This window comes from Vicugna pacos, unplaced genomic scaffold (assembly GCF_048564905.1).
Source record: "Vicugna pacos unplaced genomic scaffold, VicPac4 scaffold_20, whole genome shotgun sequence".
Lineage (NCBI taxonomy): Eukaryota > Metazoa > Chordata > Mammalia > Artiodactyla > Camelidae > Vicugna > Vicugna pacos.
Window position 1 is genome coordinate 27,433,093 of NW_027328741.1, and position 14,910 is coordinate 27,448,002.

Sequence of the window (14,910 nt, forward strand, 5' to 3'; positions counted from 1 at the left end):
TTTAAAAATTTATCCAAACTCTTGCTACCCCAACATGCTGCCTGTTTCCTCTGCTAAAATTCTGAGCCCCCAGTGATGGGGAGTCATGTCTATTTTGTTGACTGATAAAGCCCGAGAGCCTTGGGAACGGTCTAGTTAGGAGATTCCCGTATGTAGTAGGAGCTTATACACATTTGCTGAATGAATGTAGATGCCCTGGTCCAATCCGATGGAGCACTTCTGTGACGTGCTCAAAGAATAACTCTCCTTTCCACCTGAGAGGGGGTGACAACTTCCCTGGTGATTAAAGGCAAGAATTTTTTGCTTTATGCTGTTAACCTTAGGCGGGGAGACTGGGGGATCTTCATATATATTTTTAAATTTGGTTCACTCTGCAGTTGGTCTTTGGTCTCTGTATAATTTTGAGAAACTCTTTATGAGTGATCATTCTTTGATCAGATTGAACAGGTTCCAGGGGGAAGGACCAAGCCTGTCCCATCAGCCATTCTATGTGTCTTGTCCTGGGACCCAGTGGATGCTCAGCATGTAAGTGAACCGACAGGAGTGAGTGAAGAGATGGGAGCATCTCATTATTGTGGCGGATCTCTGTCCAATGCCTTGAGATTTGGGGAAGGGTTTACGAGTGCAGAAGGGAGAGGTCAGGTCCTCTGTGCTTTTCCTGAGTGCCCTGGCCTTACCCATTCCCCCAGCCCCCTCTGGGCAGCCAAGCCAAGGAGCTGGGCCACCAGGGGTTGTGCTGATCAATAATCCACCTTCACCCCAATTCCGGGGGTAGGTACACATGGTTGTAGACACTGGAGTCAGGTCCTTGGAGGAATTCCTCACCGAACTATGTTTTGGACCTTTTATTTTTCTCTAGAACCTCCAGCTGAAGAAGATTGTCTTAGACACATGAAAGTTGAGGACACCTTCTGTCCCCTCGCAACCCAGGTGGGGCTGGGAGTCTGCTGTTTCTATAGCCGGTGGGCTCGTGTTGATTTGGGCATCCCTGTGCCTGAATTCCTGCAGTACACTCGGTGGTAAGGATGGGGGTGCCTGGCAGGGAGGGAAGCGGGTTGGGAGACTGTACAGCTGGGCTGATGTTAACCTGGGGTGAGCGGGAGCTTGCTGATGCATGGCATCTCGGGGCAGGGAACTCTCCACACTCAAGAGGGGTTCCCACTCCCGCAGGGTCCCTTTGATCAGGGTGCTGGGCTGTCAGGGGACCACAGGGGTCCCAGTGAGGATTAGGGTGCCTTCAGGCAATGGGAAGTGTGGGGTCCAGTGGCAATTGAATTAACTGTGCACCCAAACCCAGCCCCCACCTCTTTCAGCCTGTTTCCTAATCTGCAAAACTGGAATGTTATTAAACATCTCGCGGGGTCATTGATGGGCTGGGACAGACTAGACAGTCAGGAGCTGGAATTCCTCTGTCCCCTGATTGTTTGCCTTCTTTCTGACTATTTGCTCTCACAAGCTCAGTCTCTCTGTCTCTCGCTCTTTCACTTCTAAGTTTCTCTCATGCTCTGGTTTCATTTGATTTCCAACCACTGCCCCTCCCCTCCGCCAAACTCCAGATGAGTGAACTTGATTTCTATGTGTCAGTTCCAAATTCCCAGGAAAGATGCTCTGTCACCCTCTAGATCTGCTGTCCAACCCATGAGTTGTGGCCAGAGGAGCGAGTCCTTCTGGGACCAGCAGAGGGTCTCTGCCCAGCCCCCAGCCACCACTGTGGGAGCACATAGCTCTCCGTGGAGGAAGTACTGGCTGTGACCTTGTGTCACTAAGTGTGAATTTATGTCTTCTCTTGAACCACCTTCATCCTCCTAAACAAAGATGAAAATTAAACACTCCCGGGATTTGTGTCATGGAACACTCAGGGTGGGGGCTAATGGGGCTGGAATTTCTGCTGTATTTAAGGGGCTACACTGAATCCCCAACGAGAGCCTACAAAGGGAACAGCACCGGCCCCACCCGGCACTTAGGGCGCTGAGTCTGCATGACGGTGAGCCAGGCTTCTGACCACAGCTCAGGGGTCTGGTCTGACCAATTAGCCTTTGAAACCAACCAGCTTTGGATTCCTCAATCCCACCCTGAGGTTTTACCTGAACCATCAGCTTCTGTATCTCTGAAGACAGATGCTGAGGACCCTTCACGTAAGCCGTTCGCACAGCCCTGTTCAGGCCTTTGTGCTGCACGGTCTGCCCGGCGAGCTGAGGTTGGTATTTTACTGATGTTAGAAGTAGTCTGGTTTCCCGATGTACTGTTTCACTGAACAAGCAACAGAAGCCACTTCTCGCTGATAAAAGCAGAAAAGGGACATAATGAAAAGATACTGGGAGGGTGTGTGGAGTGGCCAGGACCGGAGCCAACCCAGGAGCTGTAGGAGGTGTTAGGGAGCCCCAGGCACCAGGCTGGGAGGGGTGCTACCGGGCCCCCTGCCACCCCAGAAGGGACCCCCCTCCACCCGACCCTCCACCTCACTCACTGCAGGTTCATGTCCCGGCAGGGCCAGGTCACACTGAAGCCACCAGCACACACCTCAGTGGGGCAGCTGGCCCCGTCTGAGCTGCGGGCGTGCCTGGTGTGGGGAGAGGCCCAGTTAGAGGAAGGCGGTTCCTCTACTGTTCCGAGTTAAAGTGCAAGTCAGTGCCCATCACTCAGGAGAGCCAGGCTGGACGGACCTCATTGTGGTGACTAGGCTGTCTGAGTTCACTTATTACTTTCTACGTTTGAAGGCCCTGGAGGGAGAAAAAGTGAAGGTTCTAGTACTTATTTTGTGTTTCCCACGTACCAGGTGTGGTAAGCAAGCCACTTCAGACAAGGCCCGGAGCAACCACGTAAATAGGCCACGGAGCACGTCGTGCAGTCAGGCCTCTGTGGTCCCGAAACCCGTGTCCCCATCGGCTCCATAGTTACCAGTGGAAACTAGGGGGATTTATGGGACTGTGTGCTCCTGTGGGGGCTGGGATATGTGTGTTTAAGTCCACATCTTCAGAAACTCGGCTAGAACCACAGCCACTGATTGCACGGTGGCAGAGGAAGGGAGGATTCCAGCCTCTGGTCCAGCTCGTGTGGAGCTCAGAAGTTCTTCCTCCTGTCCTGAAAATAACACCAGATCTGAGGGAGCTGCAAACCCACTGCTCTTCTTAGATCCCAGAAGACTGAGGGGGAAAGCTGCTTCCAACCCAGAGAGGTTGCAAAGGGAACAGCGGGCAGGCTTGGAGAGTCACAGCTCCCAAGGCAGAACCTGCTTTTGTAAGAACCCCGGGGGCAGGCAGATTTAACAGGTCCCTGAGGCCAGCAGGAGGCTCAGTGTGGGGAAATCAGAGTGTGACAACTCCAGGGGGCCAGTCAGAGGGGCCCCATGCTCTTTTTCATGTATTTTACATCCAGGACCGTGTCCTGTTCTCAGAATGAAGGTCAGAGGATAACTCCTCATGCTTCCTGCCTGGAGAGGAGAAAATAACTGTATTGAAATACACCCAGAACATTCTGTTTCATTGGGGGAAGTTGTTTTTTGTTTGTTTTTTTAATGAGAAATTATTTTACCAGAGCCTAACCAACCTGGGAGGAGGGAAATCCCTTCTGTGTCACCCAAATTGAGGTGGGGGGAAAGAGACACACTTGTGGAGGTCACAGCTCAGGGCACAGGCTCAATGAGAACTAATCACAGGACTGCAGATGCCCTGCTCTGTCCCGCTCCCCCAACACCTTACCTCCATGTCAGTAGGGCCCGTGTGTAATAACAGGAATAATACTAACAGAAGTAAATGTCTCAGGAGTGTCTAGGGAAAACCCAAAGACAGCGGGGAGATGAAAACAAGGACACACAGGCTGTTTTAGCCTCTCACACCAATAGCTGTAGCAAACTACACACAGCCCAGCCCCAGTAGATAAACAGACAACCTCACAGAAGAAATTATTTATTTTGGTTCTCTTACCCAGTGCATTCCATGGTGCATCCTCGCCTAGAATTGAGTGGAAGCAAGTCCATCTCAGAAGGGACATAACTGAAGAGGGATGGCTTCCCAGACTCTGAGGGGCAGAGAGAGCACCAGCCTGGGTTAGAGAAAGGTGAGGGGTGGGGTAGGGTGTGGGCTGCCTTCTTCCCCATATAAGGAACCTTCCTGAGGCCAGCACAGTAGGAGGGAGGGCCATGGGGTGGAAGCAGCCGGACTTCATCCTGAGAACTGTTGGGATGCCTCAAAGGGACCATTCAGGTGCCCAAACTGGGCCCTGATTGAGGGAGCCAGTCGGTCTGACTCAGAGCCCAGGACTGAGGTGGGCTCACAGCAGGCCGGTATTACTTGGCCGGATCCATTTCACTTCTCCGAAGCCCTGTGTAAAACATGAAGCGTGGACGGCCTGGTGAGCACAGCTCTGCCCTCAAGACCGGTTTCAACTCCTCTCTTCCCAGAGAACAGCATCTCTGAACCCGTCCTGGGTGACCTCACAGAGATCACCCTAGTGGCCCAGGCTAGTGACCGGGAACATGTACCTTCCTGCAGGCAACCCCTGACGTCCACTGATGCATCATATACTGGCAAAGAGTGAGTCACTGTGCATTGGTCTAACAGCAGAGACTCTGCCAAAGGCCCAAGAGGTGGTGTGTGGGACATGCAGGGGTGCAGGAGTGTAAGCAGTGCAAAAGTGTAACTGGTGACAGGGGTGCAGGGGCTGTGGAGGGCGCAGGCATTTCAGGGGATGTGGGGGTGGAGGGATGCAGAATTGCAGAGAGTAGCAGGGGTGCAGAGGTGCAGGGAGTGTAGGGATGCAGGGAGGTGCTCAGGGACCTGGCCAGGATAAGAAGGCAAGTGCACATCCTTGCAGTCAGCCTGACCCCGGTAGGCTATTGCAATGCTTTTGGGCGGCGGCGGCGGCGGTGGCGGTTGGGAGGCTGCCCGGGCAAGCCGATCGATTTCTTCTCTTCCCTGCAGCCTGGCCTGGGGTGGGGCTTGGCCGCCGGAGATTCGCCAGATGTTGCACTCCAGGTAAGCTTGCTCCTGGTAGGTGGGGCGGTTAGGTCAGAGGGCGGTGGCAGCGGCAGAGGGGCGGAGCGGGTCTACCCCTGGTGAACGGGTGGAATAGCTGCCTTGTCCCGGCTGCTGGGCCTGGGAGCGGCCTCTTCTTCCCCAGGTCGCCGGACACTCCTGTCCCACTCAGCTTGCTAAGTGCGGAGTGGGGGCGGGGCCGTTAAGGTGCGGGACCCACGGGGGGAGGGAGGCTGCCGCGGGGGAGCCGATCAATTCGCTCCGCTCTCCCCGGAGGCGGAGCCAGGGGCGGCTTCTGCTGCCCTAGAGGCGGGACGCGGGTCTCCAGATGAACTTGCTCCTGGGAGGCGGCGGCGGAGGCGGCAGGGGCAGGGGATGTGTTCCAGGGAGTTGCTCCATTTCTTCTCTCCCCCACGGCCTGGCTTGGGGGCGACGTCTGCCGCCGGAGATTTGCCTGAGGTCCGACTCCAGGTGAGCTTGCTCCTGGGAGATGGGTGCGGTGCGGTCAGGGGGCTGGTAAGGTGGTGGCTGCAGGCATAGGGAGGCTGCCCCGGAGGAGATTGTGGATTAGCTCCATGTCTGCACCGCGTGGCCTGAAGGCGGCCTCTGCTGCTCCAGGTCCCGGGACACCCCTGTCCCACTTTGCCTGCTGGGGGCGGGAGGCAGGGTAGTCAGGGTGCAGGGGTGGCTGTGGTCGGGGGCCTGCAGCGGGGGAGCGGACCATTTGCTCCCATCTTCCCCGCGTCTTGTCCTGGGGACGGTCGCTGTTGCCCTGTGTTATGAGACGCGTGTATCCTAGTCGGCCTGACCCTGGGAGTTGGACTTGGTACTTTGGGGGTGGTGGCAGCAGCGGCAGGTTTTCCCATGGAACTTGTCCATTTGCTCCCACTTCCCCCCATGGTTTGCCCTGGGGGCGGTCCCTGTTGTCCCAAGTTCGTCGGACGTCCATCTCCAGGTCAGCCTGCTCCCTAGAGAAGGCCACTGTGAGGTCATGGGCAAGAGTGGTGGCTGCTGCGGGGGTAGGGGCTGCCTTGGGGAGCTGGTGGATTGGCTCCCGTCTCCCCGATGGCCTGGTGTGGGAGTGGCCTCTCCTGCCCCAGGTCACCAGACGCACCTGTCCCACTCAGCCTGCTGGGGGAGGGGCGCCCTGGGCGGTGCCTTTAAGGTGCGGGGGTGGCGATGGCGGGGGTAGAAGACCTGCAGCGCGGAGCCTGTCAATTTGCTCTCCTCTTCCCCGTGACCAATCCTGGGGGCGTCCTCTGCTGCCCAAGAAGCCGGATGCCCGTCTCCAGGTCAGCTTGCTCCTGGGAGACGGGCCCGATGTGGTCGAGGGGCAGAGGCAGTTGCGACGGCTGGCTGCCCCGCCTAATGGGGCCACTTCTTCTCCTCTCCCCTGACCTGGCCTGGGGACGTCCTCTCTGGCGCAAGATTCGCCTGACACCCCACACCTGGTCTGATTGCTCCTGGAAGGTGGGCGCGGTGAGATCAGGAGGTGGAGAGGACAGGGGCTGCCCCTGGAGAGCTGGAGGATAAGCTCCAATCTCTCTGCAGGCCTGACGTGGGGGCGGCCTCTGCTGCCCCTCGCTCCCAGGTCACACTTCTTCGGGTCATATTTCCCCGGGGTTGCGGTAGGGTGCGGGGGCGTCGGGGTGTTGGCGGGGGTATGGAGCCTGCCGCTCGGGAGCTGGGGGTTTAGCTCCCATCTTTTCCGCAGATTGGCCTGAGGGCAGCCTCTGTTGCTCCAGGTCGCAAAGCAATTTCTCTGACAGCTTAGCCACCGGAGGTGGGCAGGATGGGCTGAGAGGGCTGAGGCAGCCGCCAAGGCAGCGACGGAGGGGGCTGTCCCTGGCCAGCTGGTCAATTTGTTCCCATCTCAACCTTTGCTGCCGCAGTTTCGCAGAACGCCCTTCTCCAGTTTATTCTTCTCCAGGGAGGTGGGCGCAGTGCATGCAGCCCGAGGTCTGGGCTCTCCCTTGGGAGGGGCAGAACTCTCTTGTTCTCCTTTGTCTTTATTCTTCAGCGAAGTGGTTACTGGACGCAATTCTTAATTCTGAGAAAGTGTAGCCTGTGTTATGGAAGAGCTGCTGGACAGTGAGGTTTCTGGGTGGATTTTCACATCAGCTGATGCCCCAGGCAGGCAGGAAAGCTATTACTCAGAGCTTCTTAGTCTGGGGTTGGGGATGGCCCCGCCATCCTCACCATGCTTTTTAAAAATGTGTTACTCCCCTCTTTTTCCTAGGTGACATTTTAGGTTATTGGGTCTCAGATTGCTGGCACACTCATCCCTGTTCTCAGACATCTTTTAAACTTGGGTGAAGTGATAAGTAGGGGAAGATGATTTACTGAAAGGTAAGAATACTTAAATTCGCATTAAAGCTACATTCTGTCAATCTTTCTAAAATGATTTTCCTCTGATTCTAAATCCACGACCTAGTGAATGTTGTACTCCTGTGTAAATTATTGATCTTCACATCACATTTGTTGAGTGGTCAACGAGATTTGTTAATTAGATTATTCCTGAAAGGAAAAGTTCAGGCTTTTCAGAATTCCTTGTCTGATGTCACCCAGGCAGTCACAGTAGAAGACAGAGCTGATATAAAAATCCCTCAGCTGCCTGAACTGCAAAGCTTCTGGGATTACTGATCCCTGAAATGCAGGTGACTCTTGATGATAATCTGGGGGATGGTTTAAATGATCAGATTCTTCCAGTCCTATAAATGGGTTCCGTGGCCCCAGCCCCGGGAGAACTGGACATAAGGGCCATATCGTGTGTGGTGGGATGGGAAGGCAAGGTGTAAGAGCTGGAATCACTGAGATTCCACACTCGCTATACACAGACTCCAGAGCCTAATTGTTGTCAGGTTCTGTTCTGGATTTGAGAGTGTGTTCATACATGATTCTTGCCCTTCTGGAGTCACTGCCTGGGTGGAAGTAACCTTTACATAGATCTGTGGAGGATGACATTTAAGTAGATGGGCTGTTATGGTTCTCAATGTGCCCAGGCTTGCTCTTCCAGGCACTCGTGGGACTAACGCGAGTCATGTTATTCACTCATTCACTGATTTATTACCCTTGAATTGATCACTCGTCCCACAGTAAGTGAAACAAGGTAACAGGAAGCTGAGTTTTGTCCCCTCTCCTATCACTGATTGTTTTTCAGTCGGGCGCCCTGTGTATGCATTGTGAAACGGTGGTATTTCGTGCCCAATGGGGCAGCACTGTCAGTTCTGAGAATCAGGGGAGACACATGGGTAGGACAGCACCCTGACACACATGGCACCCCCCATCCCGTGAGACAGAATTGTCGATGCTCAGGTGACCCGATGTAGACTGCGGTGCTAAACCTGAGCATGTTTAGTTATCCTGGTGGCTATGAAAATACAGACTACCAGTCGCTACCTCTGGAGACTCTGAGGGTGTGCACCCCAGAATTCTGCATTTTAAGAAGCACTTTAACGAATCCTGATGAAGAGATCTGAGTGTCCCACGGAGAAACACTGGTGTGCGAGGCACCAATATTGAGGATTCTCAGGGAACGATGTCTTTTTAGGATGGTCCATGGGCCCTCACTTTAGACTTTTGCCTTGGGTTTAATTGTATGTGTTCAGAAGTGATGTCTTTCAATTCCAGTGCATGTCAGCATGCTCTGTGCAGGGATTTACTCTCAGTAGATGGCAAAAACTATGATTCTTCAGGTCACCGAGCAACACTGTGAACGATATTTTATTTTGGTTTTCTTTGTAGCAATGCAGAGTCTCCCGAGAAGAGATTTAGACTCAACAGCTTTGTGTCAGACTTTGGAAGACCGCTGCTGCCCAAGGTGTTCTCTGGCAGTGCAATGACGAATCTAGGTCCCTCTTTCACTGCTACATCAATGAAGTGGACCACTTGGACAAGGCCAAAGCTGGTATCCCTACCATAGCCCTTTACAGTGTTATTCGGCTCCAGGAAGCCATCAGATGCAGCAGGTGGCCAGAGGAGGAGCCGAACAGACTCATGAAATGTGACATCCCCAACTTTATCAACACGGACCAGAACTCTGCCTTTGTGGAAGATGATTTCCTGATTTTGTAACTACCGATTGTTCTAGAAAATAAGCCAGTTGCCCAGAACTCACACAAAGACTTGAATTGAGAAACGTGCTTTCTCAGGTATCTTTCTGAAGATGTGAAGTCTGTCTTTGTATGGAAGGAAGTCCCCTTTCACAAAACTGAATGTGTTTGTGTCTGAGAGAGGGAAATGGAGACAGAAAGACGAAGAAGCAGAAGAGAGCTCCCTCAGAAGAGATCTAGTTAAGGTGAGTTTTTGTGCCTTTAAAAAACATTTGGGGTTTTAGGGGGAACAAAGTATTTACACTGTCTTATTCTCCTCATTGAAAACCTTGGCCCCGTCATCAGAGTCAGCGGCCTTGAACGGGGGTTGCACGCTGCGTTTCATCTGGCACTGCGACTTCCACGCTCTGCCTTTAGCACGTTGCTTTGCCTGTCAGGGTTGCCACCCTTTTAACTGTAAGGTGAGGAGTCTGGAGTAGATGATCCACCCCAGCTCTGCTGTTTTGCAAATTTCTGATTTCGTATTCGGATGAGTCTGGGATACACCCAGAGCAGTATAAACCAGGCCCTACCTCCTGCCTATTGCTGGGGCATCCCTGAGGTCTGTGCCTTCTACTCAACCCTTTACTGAGCCCAGCTTTTGTCAGGAGCCCAAGTGCCTACCGGGATGGCAGGGGACTTGTCTTTCGTGGTCACGGTGGCCAAGAATTCTATTGGTGTGCTGAAACAACTCTTCTGAGATCCTCCACCCACCCCTGCTCAAACCTAATGACAGCACTACGGTTCCTTTCCTAGGAGGAGGATCAATCCATGGTGCATTTTATGACAATCCTGTCCCCAGGGATGCACGGAAGTTTATCAGCTGAGTGAGGGGAGGTGCCTCTGTGTCCCTGTATCTCTGTCTGCTCACAGTTCGCTGCCACCAGCTACTGAACAAGAAAAGCGCTATTCACCATGTTGTGTGTTTTCCAAATGTGTAGGTGATGGTCTTGTGGCTCGTGCATGGGCTTTGATTTGGGATGGTGAAGGGCTTATAAATACCTCATCAACATGTATTCGAGGTGGCCTGGTGCCACACAGATTTGATTCATGAAGGCATCAAGCCTGCACACTGGTTTGGAAACAACTTGGTTTTGATCATTCACACTGCATGCATGACTCGCTGCTAATCTCTGGGTGGTTTTTTCATTTCAGATTTATTCACCCCATGTCTTGCTTAAGCTGAAAAATACTTTTATTACACCAGAATATTCTCTGATTCTTTGTTTACACACATCCAGTTTTTTTAATTCCTTTAAAAATGATTCTGTGTTTATAATGCCTCCTAATTTCTATCATCTCTATGTTGCCAGTGGCCTGAGACATGCACCAGATTTGATGCCGGAACAGTTCCACCAAAAGAAATCCCTTTGCCGTAATATCTTTTGAGGGAAATATTATTCTTTAAGGCTCTAACAGTAAATCGTAGAAGAAAGCATGGAACATTTCTTGTAGTTAATACATGTTCATGCAAAATGATATTTTCATTAAACAATGTTGATTTTAGTAACTTTTACAAATGTGAACATTATTATTCATAATTTAAGTAACCAGATAAAACCACAGTTATTTATTATGAAGATTGAAAACTATTTACACGGTCTCTTAATTAGAAGTAGCTTTATTAGAAGACTGAAGGGTATTTAAAAGATGGAAAAATACCCATGATGACACCATCATTTTTATTAACTAAATATGAAGAACTGTGCAGGGATAAGATTTAACCCTCTGCAAACTGCCAAGTTAGCATGAGGTAGTTTGTGGATGCTGCCAGAGGACAGGACACTCCCCCAGGATCAGAGACAAAGGACTTCCTGCCAGCACAGCAGGCAGCCTGTGGTTCAAGTTCATATTGGTTCCTGAGTTCCTTTCCTATTGCTGTTGTAACAAAGGACCACAGACTCAGTGGCTTAAAGCAATACACATTCATCTTCTCACTGTTCTAGGGTGCAGAAGTGCAAAGTCAATGTCAGTGGGCTAAAACCAACGAGTGGCCAAGGCTAAGTTCCACACCGAGGCTCTTGGGAGGGATTCGTCATCCTACCTTTCCCAGCTTGCAGAGGTGCTCACACTCCTTGGCCCAGGGCCCTGTGTCACTGTGACCTCTGCTGCCACTTTACATGTCTGTCTCTGACTATATAGATATAGAGGAAGAGTCTTCTACATCTGGTATGGACCCTTTTTCCTACATGGACATTGTATCCCTATTTATGTGCAGATGAAAACCCCTTCCCTCCAGGGTGCGGTGGCATCAGCTCACAAGATGACCACTCTGGGCTTTAAGTGTCCTCTTTGTATTGTCATCAGGGAACTTCTCTCTCCATAGTTAGCTCTGTGTTAATTTGTTGTTATATTTTACCCAGAATTACTGAAAGTTTTACTTAAAAGGGATCCTAATTAGCTCTGTTTACCTGTTTCCAGAGCTGAAAGCTTCAGTTCTAGAGTATCAGTTTGATTTTTCCTAAAAATACATTCCAGTATATTTCTCTGGTGAAAGTCTCTACCCTGTTATCTATTGTCCCATCATTTCCTTATTTTCTTGAATATATTAAAAGTATTTTATAGCCTTTATTGGTAACTCTGATGCCTACATCACCTGGGGTTTGCATCCTTTGTCTAATGCTCCTTATTCTCATGTTATCTGTCATATAGTCTGGACATGTTGCATGTCTAGAAATTCTTTATTACATGGCAGACATTGCAAATGAAAAATCCATGTTATCTTCCGTGAGAGCTTTTCTACCTTCCCGTTAGGCAGACAGTGTGAGGGACTGATCATGTCACTCCAATCAGGCGCTGAGGTGGATCAGGACTAAAGTGCCTTTTTTCTTAAAACAGCTTTGAGGTATACTTGGCAAAATAATTTTCACACGTTTAAAGTGTACAGCTTAATACGTTTTGACGTAAGTATATCCCCAAGGAACCATGACCACACTCAAGACAGTGAACATACCCATCACCCACAAAGCTTCTCTCCTGACTTTTGTTGTCCCTCCCTCCCTCCCCGTCTCTTCCCCTGGGAACCATTGATCTGCTTTCTATCACAACATATTGGTTTGCATTTTCAAGATCCTTATATGAATGGATTCATGCAGTATCTACTCTATGTTGTCTGACTTCTTTCATTCAGTGTAATTATTTTGAGAATCATCTGTGTTGCTGTATTAATAGCTTATTTGTCTTATAGTAGAGTATTGTTTAGTGCTGAGTTTTTACTGAAGAGTTTATTGTGAGCAGTGTTTGTATAGACCATCATTTCTTTCTGCATTTACTTCTTGATGGATGCATGGGTTATTTACAACTTGTGCTATTATAAATAAAATAGCAGTGAATATTTGGTTACAAGTCTTTGTATGGACATATGCTTTTCCTTTCTAAAGCACCAGATGAGGAATGTCTGGATTATATGGTACATAGGTGTTTACCTTTTTAAAAGAATCTGTTAAAGACTTTTCCAAAATGGTTGTACTATTGTAAATTCCTCGTGGTGTGTATCAGTTCTGGTTGCTCTACTTCCTTGCCAGCACCTTGTAAGGTCAGTCTTTCTAACTGTATTCATTCTAGTATGTATGTGAACTAGTATCTCACTGTGGTTTTTAAAAGTATTTCTCTAATGACTAATGACACCTTTAATCAGCATCTTTTCATATGCTTATTATCCATCTGGATATCTTTACTGAAGTGTGTTTTCTGGCCTCATTCATTCAGGTGTTTGAATTATTATTGAATTTTGAGACCTCTTTATTCTGGATCAGATACAAAGAGAGACCTTTATCAGATATATGATCTGCAAATAGCTTCTGTCTATGGCTTGTCTTTTCATTTGCTTAGCAGTGTTTAGAAGAGCATTGAAGAGTCTTCATGTTCATAAAGTTCACTCTATCAGTTTCTTTTTAAAATAGATGATACTTTTGGTGTCATAGCAAAGAAAAATTTGCCAAACCCAAGGCCATAAAGCTTAAGCCTATGCTTGTTCTCCTAGCTGTTTTATAGTTTTAGATTTCCTATTAAGATCTATGATCCATTTTGAGATAAATTTTGTATATTTTGTGAGGTGTGGATCAAAGTTCATTTTTTTTTTTTTTGCGTATCACTATCTAATTGTTCCAGCACTACATGCTGAAAAGATCATTTCTCCACAGCATCCTTTTTGAGAATCAATTGTCTGTATAAGTCTTGGTTTAGTTCTGAACATTCTATTGTGTTCCATTATTCTATTTTCCTGTTTTACACCAACATCATAATTTCTGATTACTGTAGCTTTATAAAAAAAGTTTGAAGATCAGATAGTGCAAGTCTTCCAACTTTGTTTTTCTTGTTCAAAGTTGTTTTGGATTTTTGGGATCCTTTGAATTTTTATATGAATTATAGAATAAGTTTTTAAATTCCTTACATCCTGTTCTGCCAAAATTCCACCCATGTCTTTGGCCGTCTCCAAAGCCACATTTTCTGAAGAAGTCTCTCTAGATCCCAGGTGAAAGGAATTTCTCTTTCGTCTGTGCTCAAATCACATTTGATATTATTTGATTACATTTAATCATATTTGCCTGTATGTACTTGTCTGATCTTTCCAGCCATTTAGTAAATCTCAAAAGATTAGGAATCTTGACTTGGTTCCCTCTGTGTGCTGAGAAACTAGTTCTATGCTTTGCAGGAGTGAGCCCTGCAGTAAGAGGTATCTGCAGCACACATCTAGCTCATTGCTTGAATATTGTCAAGGAATTCTGCAGATTTAGAATTGTTTATTGATTGTTGTCTCCAAGACGGCTCAGTCTTTTTTATTTCTATTGCTACTGCTGCAGTTTCAAAGAACAATGGGCTAGTTATTTTCCAAATATCAAATCATACTCTAATTGTGTTGTCACGCAAATTATGTGCTGCTGTGTCTTAACAACCTGCTTAGTGTTCACAGGCTCCTTCACTCATGGAAAATTTGGGAGAATGTCATATCCTTAGAGATAGCAATGCTGTCTTTGGCGACCTGAGCAGCAGTATCTGAATTCACTCCTGCTGTTTTTCCAGTGTCCCCTCTAGACCTCCTCCAGCCCTCCATGGGGGGCCCTGCAGTTCTGCCCTAGAAAAGCCTGTTGCTTCTCAGGAAGACTTCCCTATGAAACATAATCATGTCCTTCTTGTGGGGACATTCAGTCCAGAGACCTGAAAGCAGGGGAAAATGTTTAGCCTGCTTTTGGTAGAAACTAAATTCTTCCATACTTGTTAGAAGCAATTTCAATGAGGAAACTGTTTTGGCATCTAACAAATAAGCATAAATGACTGATGAGGAAGATCAGCTTCCCCGTCCCACTCAGACGTCATGTTGATGTGACACACACATTGGCAAACATTTTCTCCTGTGAGCAACGTAAAGTTCAAGACGTTATGAATGGCTTTTTGTTTTTATTTCTTAGTCTTTCCACATTCACTGTGTCTCGTGAGATTATATGAATCCTGCTTATTTTCAGCCCAGCACTAAACTTTTTAAAAGGATCACGTGTTTAAAAGGCTAGTGGACAATTTTTTAGAAGACAGAAATCCTTAGATTTTGGTCCCAGAGTTGAATCTTGGTTAGTGGTGAATGAAAATTCCCGTTAAAATTTTAAATTCAGTGATATAAAGTCTTAAAAATAGTTAAATATTAGTCAATTTCATTAAACACTATAAGAGTTATTTACCTTTAAGCCTGTTTCTGGGGCAATTTTGCAATGATTCCCTCCCTTTATCGATTCCCTCTTTATCAGAATCCTTGAGAGGCCCCTGTCATCATTGTCAGTATCATCATCATCATCATGGAACTGATTCTTCTGGAAGATTCTAGGAAAATAAAGAGATGGACGGGATTATGTGTA

General features: G+C 48.4%; 1 protein-coding gene and 1 long non-coding RNA gene across 2 annotated transcripts in view; both read left to right on the forward strand.

Annotated features, from left to right (window-relative positions):
- The first annotated feature begins 859 nt into the window (after positions 1-859).
- LOC140694228 (uncharacterized) lies at positions 860-8,992 on the forward strand. Its single transcript, XR_012069975.1, has 7 exons — positions 860-1,019; positions 3,928-4,056; positions 4,400-4,532; positions 4,920-4,973; positions 5,250-5,444; positions 7,213-7,322; positions 8,718-8,992. It is a non-coding gene; the product is annotated as an uncharacterized lncRNA (long non-coding RNA).
- Positions 8,993-9,010: 18 nt separating this feature from the next.
- The window catches only part of LOC140694224 (uncharacterized), a 41,739-nt gene continuing 35,839 nt past the window's right edge, over positions 9,011-14,910 (forward strand). Inside the window, exon 1 of the mRNA XM_072957593.1 lies at positions 9,011-9,270. The gene's annotated coding sequence lies outside the window, so the exon portion shown is untranslated. The remainder of the gene's footprint in view (positions 9,271-14,910) is intronic.